Source organism: Chiloscyllium plagiosum, chromosome 26, assembly GCF_004010195.1.
Source record: "Chiloscyllium plagiosum isolate BGI_BamShark_2017 chromosome 26, ASM401019v2, whole genome shotgun sequence".
Taxonomy (NCBI): Eukaryota; Metazoa; Chordata; class Chondrichthyes; order Orectolobiformes; family Hemiscylliidae; genus Chiloscyllium; species Chiloscyllium plagiosum.
This window is the reverse complement of record NC_057735.1, coordinates 19,888,162-19,906,946: the sequence shown is the minus strand read 5'-3', so window position 1 is coordinate 19,906,946 and position 18,785 is coordinate 19,888,162. Positions and strand designations below refer to the sequence as shown.

The 18,785-nt window shown below is 39.7% G+C and overlaps 1 protein-coding gene across 1 annotated transcript in view; it reads left to right on the top strand.

The window, feature by feature from the left end:
* Nucleotides 1–18,785, top strand: part of plxna2 (plexin A2) — a 455,048-nt gene that overhangs the window by 239,074 nt on the left and 197,189 nt on the right. The gene's annotated exons all lie outside the window — the stretch shown is intronic.

Sequence of the window (18,785 nt, the reverse complement as noted above, 5' to 3'; positions counted from 1 at the left end):
AACCCTCTCTGCCTCACACCCCTCTCTCTCTCTCTCTCTCTCTCCTGCCGCCCCCCCCCCCCCCCCCCCTTCCTCACCTCATTTAACTTCTCTCTTCTCTTTCTCCCCACCAACCCCCCCATCCCCTTACCTTTCTCTTGCCATACCACTCACCTGCTTCTCTGTGCTTGTGCATGTCTTTCTCTTTCTCTCTTGACCAGTTTCTCTACCTCTCCTTGCTTGTCTATTTGCCTCCTTGCTTTTCTGTTCGTCTCTGCCTCTCTCTGTGTCTGTCTCTTCCTCTGGTAGAGAGCTTTGCAAGTACCAAGTGAAATGTGTTTGAGTGGTTTGTCTAGTTACCAATGTATGTAGTAGCTTTGTAACACAAACTGTATCACAGCTGTCATATGTACATGTTCTGATAATGGGTGTTTCATGTCATTGCATCTTTTAGAATGTCATTCAGCTGCATCAGCATGTCAGTTTTGGCTTTTAAACTGAAGATGGTGTTAATGGTGACAGGCCCAGTAGTGCAACCATTAAGATGGTTGTTTCACAGCAGTATATGATGGGATTGAGACGTGGGGCTGCTTGTAGTTTGCATTCATCAATTGTACTCACATGAACCTTGCCATGTGATAAGCTATAATTTTGAGTACTTTTCACCAGTGAAATATTTTTGTGCCACAAAAAGGAGTTGTTCACATTTGTTAAAAGGAAATGGTTTTTTTCCTACATCAGTGATCAACCAGATTCTGGTGATTTTTTTTTTTAAATAAAAACATCACGTCATTTTGGGCTTTATGTGGCTTTCCTGTTCCAACCCTGCTGCCTGTAAATAGATAGTATATACTAAACTAAATCAGTTGTTAAGAGAGACCGCGAACCTCAAGGTTTCAATACTGGACAATGCTTATTTTTGTCTAAGCTAGGTACATGCTTCTACCACCTTTACATTACTCCCTTTGGTGCTGTGAAATGAATTTTGTAATAAATGAAGCAGCCAAACACTTGGGAATCCCAGGTGAAGAGATGCTCCAACTAATGACAGCACTGCAGTTGGGTTCAGTTTCACAATTATTTATTCCCATTACGTGCATAATATGAACTATTCCTTGGTATTTTAAAGCACTGAGATCTAGTTTATGTTGAATTTTGTTTTCTATATTGTGATCATATTTGTTGGGCAGTTCTGTGTTAGCTTAATAAAAGCGATTGTTTGTTCGTAAATTATAAAGCTTGAGTTTAATTTTCTAGCTCCCAATTATATCTTGTAATTCCAAGCTTGTTAAAACCTTCATATTTCCTGACGAGGTCCATTAGCTGTATTTCCCAGAACTCACTGTATGCTGATGAATCACACATTGTTAGTTTGATGAACTGTAATGCAGTAATGAGTGCTGTGGACAACGTTCCCTCGAACACAGTTGTTAAGTGGGTCTGTGCACAACGATGCATTCACTTCCGGTTTCTCCAGCCACTACTGACCATCGACCTTGGAGATGCGTGCAGTGGTTGGAGAAGTTAAAGCATATGTAGACTGTAGTTTCTTGGATACTTAAGTATACATGTACATAACATTGTAGTCTCTAGTTCATTTTGAATAACATAACTATATGACACATGCCTTGTCTTTTTAGGAAAGCTGGAAGTCTTTACAGATTTGTCATCAATAAATGTAAAGATGCAGTGGATGCAACTTGAGTCTTTTGTCACAGCTTATTTTTCCATCCTTTTCTTCTAGTTTCAATTCATTGCTCCCAGCCTTTTCAAAGGTTAGCACCCACATGCAGTATTCTTTAGTTATCATCTTATCAATAGCTGCATGAATCCTTTCCTTGCTCTCCCTTCCAGGCTTCTATTGTATAAGTTAATGGTTTTGAAAGAGTTAATGCTGAAGACTGCATTAGATTCCATCCACCTGAAAATGTCTCAAGTACTTCACTAGAGAAAATGCAGATAATTTTAGGATCCTGTAAGGTAAAAGCCTGTGTTCACAGGTTGAACAATAGTCTTTAAAAACAACAAATATCTTATCAATGTGTCTTGTCTTACATAACAGCAACCAAGTACAATACATTTGTTCAAGATGTGGCCATCTTTAATCTCAATAATGGTTTTATTCTATGACTGTAAAGCAACCAAGTCCTCAAACCCATACCCAAGACAATGGAGGCAGTAAGCTGCCATATCTATTGCACTACATACAACATTGCTGTTTAAAGCTGTTTCCCCTCCATTCACTAATCTCCATTATGTGTGTTGAGATGAAGAACCACTGTTTGGGAAATGTTAGAGATGAACCTGCTTTCTAGCACTTGACTATGTAACAGGCTGGTGTACTGTTGCAGACCAAGCTTAATTGCACTGATGAATATACTGATCATATAGTTTTAAACATGCAAGTTCACCACTGAAGGAGACTGAATGGATAGGCTAAAGCAGGGCTTGCAAAACTCTGGATGTGAGTTAGTATTCTCAGTTTGCATGCTCCAAGGCAGCTTTGACCATCATGGAGCTCCAATCCAGTTTTAACAGCTGCAAGGCACCCTTAAATCTTTCAGTGACTGAATGTTGGAAGATGGGCTAAATGGCCAATCTTCAAGGCTTGCTCTCTGTTTCAGAAAAAGTCATTGAAAAGGTAGGTTTTTAGAAATCTCTAAATATTTAACATTTTGTCTCCCTTCAAGGGCGGCACGGTGGCACAGTGGTTAGCACTGCTGCCTCACAGCGCCTGAGACCCGGGTTCAATTCCCGCCTCAGGCGACTGACTGTGTGGAGTTTGCACGTTCTCCCCGTGTCTGCGTGGGTTTCCTCCGGGTGCTCCGGTTTCCTCCCACAGTCCAAAAGATGCGCAGGGTCAGGTGAATTGGCCATGCTAAATTGCCCGTAGTGTTAGGTAAGGGGTAAATGTAGGGGTATGGGTGGGTTTCGCTCCGGCGGGTCGGTGTGGACTTGTTGGGCCGAAGGGCCTGTTTCCACACTGTAATGTAATCTAATCTAATCTAATCTAATCTTCACGTCCCCAACCTCCCCACCATTTCCTCCTCACCCACCCTGCTCTCAGCTTCACCTCCCCATTCTCACTGTGGGTTTATGAAAATTTACAAACTTTAAAGTGTCATAATGAGGATCAATTTGGAAATAATTATTGGAAAGAAGGGCTAATTGCAATGATGAGTATACTACATTTTCCCAAAATATGAATGAACCTGTAAATATTCAATCACCTTTACTACATTCAGCATTCCACTGCTGACAAATCACACCATCAGTGGGAGCCACAAAAAAATATTCCTGGCCAACAAATTACATTTTTCTATAACTGATGTTTATCATATGAATAATTCTATTACTCTCAGGAGGCGTACAAGCTAATTAATTCAAAAGGAAACCAATTCTCATTGAGTATACAGTAGGCTGAACACTTTTCTCTCTCTGATAACTGACTGTTTTGAGTATCTATATAAAACAAAAAATATTGGCACTTCTGTGTCAACAAAAATGTTGAATGTTTAAACATTGGTTTACAGTTCAAATGACCTTGTTTAGGGACCTGATTGTTCCATAGTTAGCTTGCCAACTCTCCAGGATTGCCCCAAATCAAGGTATTATTCTCCAAACTCATGCTCTCAGGGACAAAGTCATCGGGTTATTGAAAATTATATTTAAATTTTTTTATGCTTGTTTAAGTTCTTATAAAATTTGCTTGCTGACTGGCATTATCTAGTCAGAATATATAGACCCAATTTACTTTCCTATTGGAATGGGAAAGTGTGCCATAATGACAGATATGTAAAGTGCCCAACAGTGAGACTGTGTGGTGGGTTGCCAATCTCAGATGGCAATGGCATTTTCAGACTTCCTCTCCAGGTTATTCTAACCCAATCTCTCTGCTCCCTTTCAGTTCACGCCCTACATAACTCTTTATCAAGGCCAACAGGCCTGCTTGGTGCAGGTCTTGACAATTTTGAGGGTTCATCAGTCAGCCATTCTGCTGCCGCCACAGATATATTGCGCTGATGCTACAGCACTCACTCAGCTAGTGTCATTCTTTTCTGCCCACATGCTGTGAAGCCAATCTGGATTCATTATGGCAAACCTTGGAGGGCAAAAGAGTAACCTTCATTTTATTGCATCTCATGGTTAGTAAGTCAGTATAGCTTTAAGAAACATGCTCGTGACATGTGACCTGAGGATATAAAATCCTGGTGCTCCATCCTATCCAGGGATCACTTGAAGCTTGATAAGCTAGTGGAAGTGTGCTACCCAGTTGTAATCTATGAACCTGCACTCCAAGGTCCCTTTGTTCAGCAACATTCCCCAGGGCCTTAGCATTAAGCGTAGAGGCTTTCCAAAATGTAGCACCTCATATTTATCTAGACTAAACTCCATCTGCCTCTCCTTGGTCCTTTGGCCCATCTGATCAAGGTCCCATTGTTCTCTGAAGTAACCACCTTCGCTGTCCATTACATCAGCAATTTTGGTGTCAACTGCAAACTTACTAACCATACCTCCTATATTCACATCCAAATCATTTATATAAATAATGAAAAGCAGTGAACCCAGCAGCAATCCTTCAGCACACCGCTAGTCACAGGCCTCCATTTTTAAAAGCACCTCTCCAACATTACCCTCTGTCTCTTACCTTGGAGCCAATTTTGTATCCAAATGGCTAGTTCTCCCTGGGTTACATGTTATCTAACCTCGTTAACCAGTCTAGTTGTTAAAAAAAAAGTTTGTTGGCTTCTTCAATATCATGACATCCTACCTAGTTTTCTTTAGTATTACAAGGGGTTATGTAAGCATTATTACATCAGATAAGATACCTTTTTAGAGACAAAAACTATAAGATGTTTATGTTTACAATGTGGGAACCTGACATTTCAGGCACAGAGATGTTTGGATAGACACAGCCTTAAAGCACAGTGTGGACAAACTATCAGAAATTGACTTCACCACCTTTCCGGCAGCCCAGCAGGATGTTATAATAATTTTTCACAAATGCTGCAACTAATGTTGGTCCTGTTGGATCAACATTGCTGAAAGCACCCCCACTTCAAGCTATGATTCTAGTTTGTGCTTAATTTTGCCAGTTCAAACAATTGTTTCTGTTTTATCATCGCTATTTACGATAGCAACTTAATCTATCATTCAGTAAAGATTATTTTTCTGTCATCTGAGACCAAGTTACTTTTTCCCACCTGCCTTCCAGCTCCTAGGTGAGACTTGCCCATTTCAGATCTGGTTACTTCCAGTTCTTTGCAACACCACAATAGATCATCTTTCGTAGGAGCAAGGTCTGTTTATGGAAAAGTTGTTTGGTATGGAAATGATTTTGATGCACATAGGTACATGCAACACTTTGACTTTAAAAGTCTCATCCTTGCTTTCAAATCTCAAGAGATAACCCTCTGACCATTGCATTCCAATAATTTTGATATCTTGCATATTCATTGTTTATAGCAGTTTATCGTTTCGAAGCTGTGCTTTCTGTTGTCGAGCCCTGAATCCATAACATTTCCTGCTGATGACCCACCACAGATCTTTCACTCTCTCTACCTTTTAAGGTATGTCTTGAAACCTACCAGCTTGGCCAGATATCTCTTTGTGTGGTTGTTTTTTGTTCAAGGCCCCAGTGAAGCAGCTTTGCACAATTTGTTACGTTAAAGGTGCTATAAATAAAAGCAAGTTGGCGTTTTACATGACTGAATTGTTGTAAACGTTTCACTGGGTCAAGTGAAGAAAAGAAGTTGAACAAAAGTCAAAAACTACAGGAAAAAAATCTTCATGTCATATGAAAATGAGGACAACAAAGAACTGGAGCCAGGTGGGATAGCCAGATATGGACTGGAGCAGTTCATAAAAAGAAAGAGTGAGCGAATGAAATAAAGTAATCTTAGGTTTAGCTTTAGCACTGCAACAAATCATCTTGCATGTGTTCATCTCTCACTGATTTGAATGATTTAGTGGTCATATGTGACTGCAGTTGTTACAGGATGAATATAAGTCAGGCTTAGTAATATTCCACAGATACTGGATCCATTATGGATGGCATAAATCAAATCTGTTTTATCAGTAACTTTGCATTGCTCTTATCATCTGACTGCTGTTACAGCCTTCTCCGGTTGGCAAAAAAACTACACGGGGTTGAATTTCATAGGCTAATTACAGAATTATAGTGTTTCTTCAATTGTTAAGTCTGTTAGGCATTTATTGTTTCCAAGATTATCTTAGTTATTAACCATCAGACAAAATAAGTAGTGTAATAATGTACTTGTAGAAAGTAGTTGGACATTATGATAGCATGTGCTAATATTAGAAGTATCTTCCAGCAACACTAAAGCCAAACTGTTACAGTGGAGCAAGGGTTAAAGGTACTTAATCCTTGTAGCTTCAGAATGGATCAAATGGCAACTAAGTTCCAGCAAGAGAATTTTGCATTTCCCAATTTCAAAAAGTGTTCATGTGTGAAATTTTTAATGTAACATTAATATAGATCCATTTCAGGCATTTTAGATGCACTAATGATTGTGGAGATCGGTGAAGCAAGTCAGTTTGCAGTCAGCTAACTCAATAGGGCATGTTTGCACACAGCGTACAAGAACTGGTATTTGTCAAATACTAAAATGAAAAGAAGAATGCTTTGATTATTTTTTCCTCTATTCATTATTCAGATATGGGTGTTGCTGGCAAAGCCAGCATTTGTTAATCCTCCTGGGGATATTAACCAACAGATACTGTAGTGAGTTGCTGGATTAGCAGGGTGCATTGTTGCCTCCTCAGAGAAACTGTATTGTGCCTTACTCAGCATAAGGTTGAAGCAGTGACAGGGTCTCAGGGCTGGCAACACGGTTGAGAGAGAGAGCAAAGGAAGCAGAGAATGTAGACCCTACAACTTGGAGCTAGGTTCCTCCATTCTTCTTTGGAAATGATAGGAGATAGGCTCTGGGGTGTCAGCAAACAATCTGCCATCTACAAGGCATAAGTCAGGAGTGTGATGGAATGTTCCCCACTTGCCTGGATGTTGCAGCTCTAATAACATTCGAAGCTTGACATCATCCAGGTCAAAGCAACCTATTTGATTGACACCACATCCACAAGCATCCACTCCCTCCATCACCAATGCTCAGTAGCAGCAATGTGTCCTATCTAAAAGATGCACTGCAGAAATTTGCCAAAACGCCTTAGACAGCACCTTCCAAACCCATGACCATTTCCATCTAGAAGGACCAGGGCAGCAGATACATGGGAAGACCACCACTTGCAAGTTCCCCTCCAAGCCACTCACCATCCTGACTTGGAAATATGTCACCGTTCCTTCACTGTCACTGTAAAAATCCTGGAATTCCCTCCCAAAGGGCATTGTTGGTCTACCTTAGCACATGGTCTGCAAAGATTTAAGAAGGCAGCTCATCTCCATCCTCTCAAGAGCAACTTGGGACAGGCAATAAATGCTGGCCAGCCAGCGATGCCCAGAATCCATCAATGAGTTTTTAAAAATGCAGCTCTAACAGCAGTCAGATGATAAGAGGAATGCATAATTATTGATAGAACAGATTTGATTCATACCATCCATAATGGATCCCGTATCTGTGGAATATTATACTTGATAGCAGGATGAAGGTGAGATGGAAGGATAAAACAGAAATCTATTCATATCCTGATTGTTGTCAATGATCCCGGATACAACAGGCTCTGTTTGTCTGTACACCCTGCCCTTGCACTTGCAGGAGACAGTTGCTCACAATAGGAGTCATTGGAGCATAACGAGTTCAGTAAAACGACACTCTTAGAGAGCCACATGCCTCAATGTATTTTTATTGAACTAGTTCTACTCTGAAAACTTGTATTGTGAGCAACTCTTTTCAACAAGAGAGAGGGCAGGGCATCATTGACTGTTGCAGAGTGTTTGGTGATGTGTCTGCTGAAGATATGTGAAATCAATGTGAAGTTGGCAACATTGGTGGGGACATTCGGGTACTTGTGATCTAGCTGCCATCTCCTTAGGTCCAGGCTTGCTGCTTTGACTCTCTTTAATATCTGCTTCCATTCTCTTCAGAGCATAGTCTCTGAGGGATTTCTGGTCCTCTATTCTCCTCCATTCCAGCTCTGTAATAAGATGTCCTACTCCACATCCATGAACTCACTTTCTCCCAGTGCTCCTTTGTGTGGCCAGTTATTGCACAAATTGTGCCTGACTCAAACTTCTGCTCAATTTATTAAACGTTTCTCCCTGAAAGCAATTAGTAACTACAGTACCTAACATGTTTCTTTTGTAACTATTACCAGCCTACTTTGTACCTGTGAAGCAACAGATGTGTTTTTCTCTGCTGTGTTGCTGAATCTGCAAGAGAATGGAAGCTATTTCATAGAACTCTATTGACCAGCTGGAAATCAAATTAAAAAGATATCATTGCCAGTGGATGTTTAAGCTGTGTTGTCTTGCTGCCAATTGAAGAGTAGAGCATTTAATGGGCAGCAGTAAGATGTGCAGCAGGTCAGGCAGCATCCAGGGAACAGGAGAATCGACGTTTCGGGCATAAGCCCTTCTTCAGGAATCGGGCTTATGCCCGAAATGTCGATTCTCCTGTTCCCTGGATGCTGCCTGACCTGCTGCACTTTTCCAGCAACACATTTTCAGCTCTGATCTGCAGCATCTGCAGACCTCACTTTCTCCTCCAGCAGTAAGATGTGAACAATTCGAATTCGGGGTAATATGGAAGGACTGCTCAAATAGAATTAAATCCTTTGTCAGTTGTTGTGATGTATGCAAAATTGTTTTTATCTTCACAGCTGATTTTATTTCTGTGCCAGGAGTTGGAATCAAAGGTGTGATGCTTAACATCGAGCAGTAATAATTTCATTCTACTTAATCTTCCAAGTCAGTATATGCCGCTGGCTTTAAAAGGCAGAACTTAATTCCTTGTCTTTAGTTTGTCATTCTCAGGAGAGTCCTTGCTCTGTTGCTGTTGATTTTTATTGACATGGTAACAAATAAGTACAAATGTTGGTGTCAATGGCCAGTTGCACACTGACTCCTAGAGTTATTGACTTTTAGAAAAAACTTAAAAGAAAACTGTAAATAAGGCCACATTAGGATCCAATAGGTTACTTCCCCAGTGATGGAGTTTGAACCAAGCGATTAAAAGTTGATAACCACAGTAATGAATGGTCAGAGGTCATTACATTATCAACAGGCTATTATTGATCAAGTCACATTACAAAAAATAGATTAATCACTCTTGCTATATTTTTATTGCACACCATTTGTGCATCAAGCATTACGCTCAACTTTCTATATTGCACTTTCCAAAAAAAGTGTGAAGATGCGAAAGTCATTTTACATTGGAGCCAAAATGTCTGTCGTTTCAATACCTGTATAAATAATATAGATTTTTTTTTTCCAAAGTCAGTTGTGTGACCTCAAATCTTAATACTGGAGTAAATAAATTTTATGGGCTTAGAAGACAGTTTTGTCTTACTATCAGAATAATCCATTCTTCATCTTATGGTAAGGTGTTCTTTATAAACCAATACATTATCCAACTCCCCATAAACAATGGCAAGACAATCCCAGTATTAATATTCGATGAAATGATATTATTGTTTCCAATATAAAATATAAAGGAGGAGTTAAAGTAGAGACTTACCCACTCCATTTCTGATTTAATCTGGTACCCTACAATTTCAAATTGCTGATGGCATGGATACTCATTGTGCTTCTACAGTTGAACATTCTTATAGTTCTTTGCTACCGTACTGCTATCACTGCATTGCTTCAAGGCTCCTTCCACTCTCATCAATCCTTGAGCATCCCCCTTCCCAACCACCTTTAAACTGTTTGTGCTATCCCACCTAGAGCTCCCTCTGAAACTTTTAATATTTCGTAACTTTCCCCCTCAATAATCTCCATATACAATCTGTTTCATGCTCCGAATTGGGAACCATGAGGAGGACAGTGTAGAATTTCGAAAGGACACCGATAAGTTGGTGGAGAAGTGGTAGATGAAACTTAATGCAGAAAAGTGTGTGGTATGAGTTATTGCGATAGGAGAAACAAAGGTACCAGACAACAGGAGGGTGTAGAAGCAGAAGGACCTGGGTGTATATGTGAACAGATTAATGAGGGGGGTGGGAAAGGTTGAAAGAGTAGTTGATAATGCATACAGTGTCATAAGTTTTATTAACAGGGAGAGGGGAATAAAAGGTAGGCAAGTTATGTTAAACATATATGCGGCACTTGTTTGAATTCAACTGGTTATTGCATATGTTATGATACTCATAGCTCCTTGAAAGTGGAGTTGCAGGTAGATAGGAGAGTGAAGAAGATGTTTGGTATGCTTTCCTTTATTGGTCAGAGTATTGAGTACAGGAGTTGGGAGGTCATGTTCAGCTGTCCAGGACATTGGTTAAGCCACTGTTGGAATATTGCATGCAATTCTGGTCTCCTTCCTATCGGAAAGATGTTGTGAAACTTGAAAGGGTTCAGAAAAGATTTACAAGGAGTTTGCCAGGGATGGAGTATTTGAGCTACAGGGAGAAGTTGAACAGGCTGGGGCTGTTTTCCCTGGAGCATCGGAGGCTGAAGGGTGATGATATCTCTGTAAGGTAAAATCATAAGGGGCATGGATAGTGAACGTCTTTCTCCTGGGGCAGGGGAGTCCAGATCTAGAGGGCATAGGTTTAAGGTGAGAGGAGAAAGATATAAAAGAGACCTAAGGGGCAACGTTTTCATGCAGAGGGTGGTGCATGTATGGAATGAGCTGCCAGAGGAAGTGGTGGAGGCTACGACAATTGCAATGTTTAAAAGTCATCTGGATGGGTATATGGAAAGGAAGGGTTTGGAGGGATATAGGTCAGGTGCTGGCAGGTGGGACTAGATTGGATTGGAGTATCTGGTCTGCATGGATGAGTTGGACCAAAGGGTCTGTTTCCGCGTTGTACATCTCTGTGACTGTATGAAATGGTCAAATCAAATCAGCCTCCGAAGGGCCTGTTTCCACACTGTAAAGTAATCTAAAGTAATCTAATCTAATCTAATCAAATCAGCCTCCCTATCCCTGTGTTTACAACACAGTAAAGTTAAAATATTGAGCAACTCTCAAAATTGCCCCAACAGTTCCTAACCAGACCTTTAAAATAATTAGTAGCAGACCTTGCGAATAACTGATACCAGTCAACAGATTTATAGTTTAAACAAAAGAACTAACGATTTACTAATAATACAGTAGCTTTAGCAGCGCACAGTTAAACCACACGGTAACCTAATTGAACACAATCTGGCTTTATTCTAGCCCCTCTCTCAAAGATAGGTATTTAAGATAGAGCTAAGGGATAAATCAAAAGAAAATTTGATACAACTGGACAATTCACTTAAGCAATCTTCACAATCTGTGATGTCACAGGCACAGACAAAATGTGTTGAATGGCCTCCTCGATGCTTTATTCATCCTGTGATCTCAGGACTACCCTCCAACATTGCCATATATTGGCGGCTCCCGCTTACGGATCCTGAGGCACCAAAACCTAAATTCTTTAACCATGAACCATCTGCCACCACACCCCACCTTTGTTTCCCCACCTCCTCATCACATTCTCCCCCCTCAAACCCCATGCTCTCAGCCCTGTGCCAGTTTCCGCATGATTTGTATACGTCTTCAAGGAATGGTCCTTGCTGAAAAGGCTTGAATTATTGCCCAGTAACCCAAATTTCAAGCTCAAACAACCTGTTAGCAGTACCATATAATCAAAGTGCATTTACAGCTCTTCTGGTCACAGTGACATAGTGAAGGTAATTTTCCTTTCCCATCTACTTGGGAACCTGTTGTAGTGAATAACCTGTCGATCATATGAAGCTGTTCAATTTTCTTCTCGCTGATCTTGCAGCAATCCTCTCTCCAAATTAGAGGGATGGTGAAATTGACTCCCATTCTTTTAGATTGTATCAGACATCTTGTACAATTTGCAATGCTACATATCAACCACAGACATCTGAAGTTCTGAAAGGTTTTGAAAATTGCACTTTAGTCTTAATGGTTAGTCACATGCAAGTAGCACACTGCGCTGTTGAGCATCAGAATAATGTTGTGGTTTATTTGGTATAATGCTCCTACTCTCTTTTCAGCAGTGAATGGTCCAACCTACAATAAACAATACTGTCAGTGGCCTGGTAACGTTTGCTGGTTCTTTAGTGAACCTTAAGTCTGACGGTGAAAGTATCGGTTAAATACAATGTTTAGCATTTGTTCAAACATTTTGTTTCTAATAATAATCACTGTTAGCACTGATTACACAATATTTGGTGCATCTTGAGCTACAATCATATCTGTAACAGACCAGAAAATATTCCCTTTTTTTAATACTTGAATTGTCATGGCATTACCATACGTTTGTCCTTTTATACAAACCACTGGTTTCACAAAACATGTTTACTAGCATTTACCAAAGCTTTCACCATTCCACTGAAATTAATTGAAATATGATTTTGATGTTAGAAACTCTGTAGGGCATGGACATAAGTCTGAATTTGTCTTCAGAATGCAGGTGGGACTAGGGTTGTAGCAAAGGTGTCAGTGAAGGTATTCTGGTGCATAGGGCGCATCCAGGAGCAGTTTATGACAGGATGATGGATTGTAGGTGGCTGGAGCAAATTTGGCATCTCAGCTACATAAGGAAGCTCACACAGACACTCACTCACTCAGCACTGAAAGAAGGTTGGAGAGAACTATAGCGACCTTCCAACCAGTCCTCTTTGACAATTACAGACCTCTGTGTGGTTGCATAATTCTATTCTGGGGTCAGCAAGCGTGACCCTATGCTGCACTTGCATCCCCTGGATAGAAGATTGTACATTGAGAGGATACTCCTTTGAAGTAACTCTAGCTACTCAAACTACTTATCTGAGTAGCCAAAATCCAACCCTATTCTTTCTGTTACAATGTTTAACAAGATTTGCTAAGATTTATCAAAACAAATAATCTATTCTCTTTGTACCATTATAATAACCGTCTCTTTATTAAGCACATTATGTGCATGAAATCAAGTAATTCAGTTCTGAAAGTGTCATTAACACTCTCACAATACTCTATATTAAAATGCACTTTAGTTTATTCAATCGTCATGAGTCATTGACCCAGTTAATACTGTACATTACATGGAATTAAACAGCGAAGCCTTTAATTTACTGTGGGAAATGCCATCAGAAAACCATTAAAATGAACTGTGTCCAAAATCTTGCACCTCGTACCATACAAGCATCTTGCTTTGAAGTGTCGTACTTAAAATATGTCATCACATCTTGAATAATCCAGGGATATAAAAATTTAGAAAGATCCAAATAATTAAGTGTCTTTCTGCAGGTCTTTGTTGTCCTTTATAAAGAACCAGGGAAAGCGAAAACTATTTATGGTCTCCTGCAAATCTAGAAAGTTAACACAGAAACTACATCAAATATTTAGTTGTGTTAAGGTATGCATATGTTAAATATTTTCTCTAAATAGCAGCTGAACAGCACGTTTAAAGCATCTTAATTCAGGACATTTGAGCTATAATATCTATTTTTAAAATTTGAGCAATCCTGCGATTCAGTTATAAAGTGTTGAGAACCGTTGACACACCTTGGACTGTCCTTGCAATGTATTGAAGGCAGATATTCATATAAACTGAAAGACAACAACAGTTGTCTGAAAATATCTAGGGTCAAATGTGAGTGCATACTAATGGTTGTGTATTTTTGGTGTACACCAACACTGAGTGTCACTGTGTAATGTAGTAGATGTTTTGTGTTGCAGGTGGTAGCCTCCCTACTTCTGGGTCAGAAGTTCTTGGTTAAAGTCTCATACCAGGTCTTGGTCATGAAAGAAGTGTTCATGACATGGTTCAATGTGATAATAATTAGGTTGGAATTATTCCACTGTGTCCCTAGTATCCCCCAAAAGGGGAAAGAAATGTGTGTGAAAATCTATATGAAAAAGGACCTCCATCATGCAACTGCTGACAAAGTTCCACACTGGACCATGGTATGACTTCATTCTGTGGCCATGAAATCATGTTGCTCATTATTTTAGTTGTACAGAGTCCTGTTACTTACTTGTAAAAATGGCCCAAATTTCAGCTTGTCTTCTCTGGGTGAACCCATAGCTTGGGAATTGTGCTGCAGCTAAACCATTTCTCTTTGGAGTTGAGTTGGAGCATCTAGTGATTAAAGTGAATGGACCCAATGGCCATTCACTCAGTTAAATAATGGCACAGGGGACTGGTGTTCTTCGCATTCAGTCCTTGATCATTCTTCAGAGCAAGTGCACAGTAATTTGTACATAGAAATTACAGCACTGTAACAGACTCCAAAGCACAAGCAGGCTATGTAGGGTGGCCTGAAGTGTAAATCCTGGGAAACATGCCAGAGCTGAGAGTTACATATCCATAGCTGATTAAACTTCAGCACTGCTGTGCACCTATGGCTAGTTCTAACCCATCATGAGAAGATAGGGAGAGACTCTACAAAGAGAGTGGCTGTACCTTATTAGGTAAACCACCCTCTTAGGTGCAACTACAGGATTTAGGTTTAGGTGAGCACAGCAAAGGTTTTCTAATGCTGTCAGGTGCCCGGACACCAAAGTAAATGCCTCAGGCTGCCTGTGAGCTATCTTCTAGGCAAGGAGATTTAACATGTTTCATTTTATGGGACTTTTTAAAAAGGAAAACAGGAAAACCTAACTCACCTATATGAAATTTGAATTTAACATTCAGTGAGCATCTATGTATATGGTACTTCATTGGAAAGCCCCTTGCTGACAAGGTAGATGCGACCTTTGTAAAGGGGATTAAACATCTGGCAAAGTACTAATAAAGGCAAATTAACTTTTTACTTTATATTTCAATAAACACTGAAACAAATATGATCTTAATCCAAAGTTTTGTTATTCCACTACAGTAATAGTGAGGGATAAAATCATACTGATGTTGGCTATTTAAAAAATTATGGCAACAAATGAAAAATATAAATGATCCTAGGCGAACTTGCTGCTGTTTTCAGCTGATCCTTGTTGCCAACTGAGAGTGTTAGGAAAGGATATTGAATAAAAATCCTGAGACGAGATTGTTTTCTATTACCAAGGTTTAGCAATAAGGCTGTGATTTGTTTCTTTTTAATATTTGCGATGCCAGTGGGAAACTGAACCAACTTTGTGATAAATGTATGTCAATTTAGTTTTTAACATGGGAATTGTCATTGTGCAGTAATGCTTTGCATATAATCTGAACAGTAAGTGTTAAATTCTGGATAGGCTAAATGCCATGTATCCAAGCTCACTTGGGACTAGCAAATAAGGCTGGAAATTATTTCACTCCTGACCTTTTAATAGCCATTGTACAAAGAGTAAAATTCTTTATTTTGTCCCTTGGCTGCATAAGAATAAAAATCCCAAAGGAGAGGGAGCTATGCTTTTGAAACTGGTTTATATTTCTCTGAAATACTCAGTCCCACTGTCGGTAATTTTTAATAAGTGAACGGATGACTTTATTGTAAACTGTGGATTGCGAAAGTGGAGAAATTAAGCTAACAGTCTAGGCTTTGCTGGTGCACATGTTTTATGCTTGATTCCTATCCAACTCCATGGCTCGCTGTTTACTAATGGTCTCACTGGCCTTCATTTGGTTTGCAGTCCTCCGAGTTCACCAATTATTCACAGTCTGACATGGCTTAGCCTCTTCCCCAACTCTTTAGCCTCATCCTGCCCTGTTCTGAAATCTCCACTGACTGTTAGCTCTTGTATGTCCTCCAATTTTGCTGCAACATTAAGAGGCATATCTGCAGCCACCTGAATGCCCCGAGGTTTGGAATTCCCTCCCTAAATCTCTGCCTCTCTACTATGTTGCATTCATTTTAAAAACCCATTTCTCTCAAAATCCATCACTTTAACTGGGCTTTTCTGTTACAGCCCATTTGAACATACTGCTACAGTATAAACAAGACTGGCATGACATCCTGATTTTTACAGTTTTGAAAGCAGACAATAAATAGATTTCTAATGTTCCTTTGCCAAGTAAAGATATATTTTCCTCAATGCGCTGTTACCATTTTGTTTTGTCATCTCACTCCAAAGTGAGCCTGCTATATATGGCTGTTTCCCAGTGTTAACAGGCAAAAAGTTTACATTCCAGAAACTCTGTTCCAAATAATGTTTACTAAATTTCATATTATCCACGTTACATACAAAAAAGTGCATAATTCTGAAAGCTTAAAAAGCTGGCTGGAGGTTTGAATAGGCGATAGCTGAAACAAACCTGCTTGGAATATGAGCACATTGAAGACTCCTGAATGAAGTGTAGAAAGCTGTATTGCATGTTGGCTACAAAGCTAAAAGCTCTTTACAAGAACAATGCTGGACCTTACACTTAATACAGATAATACCTCTGATTGTGTTGTATAAGTTGTGTTTCTTTGCAGAACTTTTCTTTCAGATGGTAAATTAGCTAAACTAATTAAACTTAAAAAGGGATCATGGTAGATTACAGTGGCTAGCCATTCACTTCAGCCCTTGGAACCTGTGGTATCAAGAGTTTATAGATTTTGAAACTGACAGTGAGCAAACTGAAAATCATCATCTATATTTTTAGCAGCTCAGAGACATGACTGCATAAAACATCGAAGCTATATCAATTACATTAATCCTGGGTCACATAATTTAGATTGCAGTCGGTTCTGCTATAACACGTGTTTCCTCAATACGATTCGGCTATTATGCGATTAAGGATTTAGACCGTTATTCCGTAAAACGTGAACTTTCCTTACATGTATTGGCTATACTGCAATTCCAGACCCATTAGTTTAAATGGCGTGGCTATTGCACGATTTTCTTATAACACGAGACCACATGAGAACAGAGCTATCACGTTATATCAGAACCGACTGTATCTCATTTTTAGGGCAGTGACTGCCCACTTTCTGTTTATTTTGTCTTGCTTATTTTGAATTGCTGTATAATTCTAATTCTTTTATCTCATTAAGTAACTTCGAATGATTGTGTGTAGAACATATAAATGATTGGTTGACTCTCTTGGTGAGCAAGGTGATATAAAATCTAGTGTTACTAGAAATTTGGAAAATGTGGTGACTGAAAGATGACTCATGGAGTTAAAATGTCAACAAATCTTGGAAGGTCATATCAACAGATTGTTCACAACAAAGATTGATCCATCACATAAAGTCAGGAGTTGAACAACTTTTAGGTGCACAAATCTTCAACTGTCAATGTGAGAAAAATGTACCAATTTTGGAATTTTAACAAGTATATTTTGCAAGTCATACAACTGAGTTTAAATCAAAGGAATCAACATTCTAGTTTCATTTTACCCGAATCCTTATTCTGTTTCTGTTCGTGCTGCTTCATATTCTGGGCCCTATGTACAAGATGTACTTGCAAGTCTTTCTGAACGCTATCAGATTTCCAGTGAGATTGCACATGAATGATGGAATTTGATGTTCCAACAGGGATTCAGTCTGACAGGAGACCACATCAACTTCTAGAATATTTATTCTTTCCTGGAACATGGACACGGCTGGCTAAACCAACATTTATTGTCCACCACTAATTACTCTTGTTAAGGCGGTGGTGAGCTGCCAGTGAATCACTGTAGTCTGTCTGCCGAAGGTACACGCAAAATGATGTTAGGAACAGAGTTCCAGGATTTTGATCTAGTGACTGAGATAGCACAGCAATTTAGTTCGAAGTCACTTTGTAGCATGGAAGGGAATTTGTAGGTGGTGGTGCTCTTTTTTTAATTCACTCATGGGACATGGGCTTCCCTGGCTTGCCAGTATTTATTGCCATCACTAGCTGCCCTTGGACTGAATGGCCGTTATGGAGGGCAGTTGAGAGTCAACCCGTTGCTGTGGCTCTGGAGTCAGACCAGGTAAGGGTGGTAGACTTACTTCCCTAAAGGACATTAGTGAGCCAGCCTCAACTTTTCCTATCAATCAGCAATGGTTTCTTGGCTATTAGTAGATTCTTAATGCCAGAATTTCTTCTTTACTTGAATGAAAATTCAAATGATGTCTTTGTTCCTCTTGACAGTTGTGTTCACAGGTTTGAGAGATACTGTCTAAGGAGACTTGCCTGGTCCATTGGCGAAGAAGCCATTTAGTGTCCATTGACATTTAGGTGGCTATCATTGGATCTTCCATAACTGAGAGTGAGGTGCCCTGGGAAAAAGGTCCCATCCTCTGGGAGCTACTGGCAAATCTGGAGCAGTGACAGCTAGTCGCCTGTGGTTCTAGTTTAATGAGAGGCTTCTTGTGGTGCAATGGGTATGTCCCTACCTCTGGGCCAGAAGGCGCATTTCCAAGTCCCATCTGAACCAGAGATATGTATAATGACATCTTTGAGTGTGTTGATTAGAAAATATCTCCAGGATTAACAAGGGCCCTCGGACCAGAGGTAAATGAGGAAGATATAGGGATTGATGGGAGGCGTAGATTGAGTAAACTGAGATTAAACTCATTGGAGGTTAGAAGAATAAAGGAGATCTTATAAAAACAGATAAAACTATGAAGGTAATAGATAAGACAGAAGCAAGGAAGTTGTTTCCTTTGGTAGGTGAAACTAGAACTAGGGGGTATAGCCTCAAAATAACAGGAGAGCAGATTTAGGACTGAATTGAGGAGGAACTTCTTCACCCAAAGGTATGTGAATCTGTGGAATTTGCTGCCATGTGAAACAGTTGACACTGCCTCATTGAACTTTTTTAAGGCAAAGGTAGTTTTTTGAACAGTAAAGGAATTAAGTGTTACGGTGAGCAGGCGG